Source organism: Tiliqua scincoides, chromosome 4 (assembly GCF_035046505.1).
Source record: "Tiliqua scincoides isolate rTilSci1 chromosome 4, rTilSci1.hap2, whole genome shotgun sequence".
In the NCBI taxonomy this organism is placed as follows: Eukaryota; Metazoa; Chordata; class Lepidosauria; order Squamata; family Scincidae; genus Tiliqua; species Tiliqua scincoides.
In genome coordinates, this window is record NC_089824.1 from 36552767 (window position 1) to 36555797 (window position 3031).

General features: G+C 43.6%; 1 pseudogene; it reads left to right on the forward strand.

Annotated features, from left to right (window-relative positions):
- Positions 1-2020: 2020 nt before the first annotated feature.
- On the forward strand, positions 2021-2140 carry LOC136650593 (5S ribosomal RNA; annotated as a pseudogene).
- The last annotated feature ends 891 nt before the right edge of the window (positions 2141-3031 follow it).

Sequence of the window (3031 nt, forward strand, 5' to 3'; positions counted from 1 at the left end):
ACATAAGAAAAGCCCTGCTAGATCAGGCCAAAGGTCCATCTAGTCCAGCTTCCTGTATCTCACAGTGGCCCACCAAATGCCCCAGGGAGCACACAAGACAACACGATACCTGCATCCTGGTGCCACTCCCTTGCACCTGGCATTCTGAGGTAGCCTACTTCTGAAAGTACACACCAAACTGGTTTTCCCCTCCCAAGTATTGCTCGTGATTATAACATCACTTGATAATTCATCACCTCAAAAACTGCTGATGGTACCGCCCCACCACAGGGCCCCAGACATCTTTAACATTGGCTAGATGATGCACGCATTTTAACCAGCACACTGTTGTCAAAACATAAAGTTTAAAAGACTAACACCCAAGGATTGTGGCCACAAGCCAAGTTGTAAAATCCTAAGCCAGCATCTTTACTTGCAGCTGGATCTACAGTACTATTCATTAGATTTAGCACCTTTGTGCTGAATCTGTCAACCACAGTGTACTTACTACAAGCTCCACAGAAAGCAGCATGGTACTGAATTCTCCTTGGGTTCAGCTTGGTAAGCCACACTAAGACAATTGAAGTATACAGAGTACTTTCCTATCACAACACTTTTCACATAAAGAATGGGTGGCTGTGCTTTTTCATAGCTGTGTTGTGAGTTCCTGGAGAAACCAGTTTGCATGCTCAGAAATCTGTCTCTTCTCAATTAGCTAAGTCCTTATCACATTGTGCACAGTACCTTAAATGATGAATATGTGATAATTATTGCTTTGGCTTCTTTCAAAAGAATGTAATGCATATGAAAACAAATTATAAGCAACCAGCCTTCCAAGTTGTGACTGTATGTAGTCAGGCAACTGATAAATATGTTAAGACAAGAGCTGGGCTTTTTTTTTTTTTTTTTTTTTTTTAAGTTAGATTTATTCCTATTGGGGGAAAGGTCAAATTCCCAGCATGTAGAGTATTCAGCTGGCTTTTGTCAGTGGTCCTGAATGCACTTGAAGAGTGGCTTGGTTAAGAAGCATGACGACAATTGCTGACAAAAGACCTATGGATTAATTCAGCCTCTTGTTAGCATTAACACTGAAAGTTGCCTGATTTTGTCATTAGTGAGGCAGATAACTGCAGTTCAGCTGTTCCTGACTTGGGCTGCTGTCAATAACAGACTCAAACTGGGGCAGCTCCCTGTTATACCTAGGTGGAATCAAGGGGGGCAAATGTCCCGGGCCACATCTGCGGGGGCAGTGCCACCTTCCTCACCCCTGCCATCTTCCTTTCCCCACCCAGGGGCCTTTGGAGGGCCGCAGAAGGCCCTAAGCAGCCTCTGAGCCTTCTGAGGCCTCTGGAGGGCTTTTAAAGTGCACCTCCAGTTTTCAGGTAAAGACTGAAGTGATGTTTTAAGGCCCTTTAAAGGCCCTTTGAAGGCCAGGGAGGTCTTCCTGGATTCAGAAGGCATTCTAAGGGCCCTAAAACATTACTTCTGGTTTTCACCCAAAAACTGAAAGTGAGATTTATAGGCCCTCCAGGGGCCTCAGAAGGCCGGGGGGGGGGGGGGAAACAGTCAACTCATTGGGGGGGGTGTAGCATTCTACAGTCCTGGCTCTGGGCAGCACAGGGACTAGGATTGCCACTGGTCAGCCTTTTAGAATTTCCTGATATTATGCTGGACTGGATCAAGTAATTTTTGAATGTTTTCCTGATTACCATATTGAAACCAAGAACATTGTGTTCTGACAGTACTTTTTATTATCAGTCAAATTGAACAGGACTAAACAGGTATATATGCCTTCAGTTTTGATGCACCTGGACAAACTGGAACTCATTTAGAGATGGATGGTGAAGAAGAAGAACATTGCTCCATGTTCCAGCAGGATCGCAATTAAAGAAAAGAAACATTAGAATCACCAACAAACCTTCACTGGAAAAGATGTGATATAGAAAACAGTGTTTCTCAAGCTGTGGGTTGGGACCCACTAGGTGGCTCACAAGCCAATTTCAGGTGGGATCCCATTCATTTCAATATTTTATTTTAATACAGTAGCAGCAACTGTTACCCTGCATGTGCCTGATCTCATCTGATCTCAGAAGCTAAGCAGGGTCAGGCCCGGTTAGTACTTGGATGGGAGACCGCTTGGGAATACTGGGTGCTGTAGGCTTATACCATAGTCTTTCGAGACTGAAGGTTGCCAACCAATGCTCTCCTGGTATGTGACTACATTTGGGAAAATGTCACAGGTCTGTACTTTTAGCAAGCTACAATGTATATTCTTTTAACAATGTTAGTAAATTGGACTTACTCCTGGGTAAGTGTGGGTAGGATTGCAGCCTAGGATTGTTAAAAATTTTCCTGCTCGATGATGTCACTTCCGGTCATAACATCACTTCCGGTGGGTCCTGACAGATTCTCATTCTACAAAGTGGGTCCCAGTGCTAAATGTGTGAGACACTGATATAAGAAATTTGTCACTTAAAAGGTGCCTCTTTGACAGCTAGAGGATGTTAACAGGATTTAGCTATCCTGTAGTGTTGAAATGATATTGAGAATGACAACAACAATACTCATAGATTCTTGTGAGTCCAAGAACTAAATCCCACTATAGTCAATGGGACTTACTCCTTGGAAAGTGTAGATAGGATTGCAGCCTGAGGGCCCAATCCTATCCAACTTTCCAGCACCGGTACAGTCACAATGAAGCCCAGAGGTAAGGGAACAAATGTTCCCTAACATTGAAGAGGCCTTTGTGACTGCCTTCCCACCAAAGGATGCAGCACACACCCCATTGGCATAGCTGTACTGGCCCTTGAAAATTGGATTGGACTGGGCTCTGAATCATTTGTCCAAATAAAAACCTCTTAGGCGCCTGCCAGTCAAATTTAAGCACTTCTATAGCCCAATCCTATCCCAGAAGAACATAAGAAGAGCTGGATTAAACCAAGGGCCCATCTAGTCCAGCTTCCTTTATCACAAAGAGGCCCACCAGATGTTTCACAGCCCAATTTTTAATATGTTTTTATCTGTTGTGAAATTATGTTTTAATCTGTTTTAT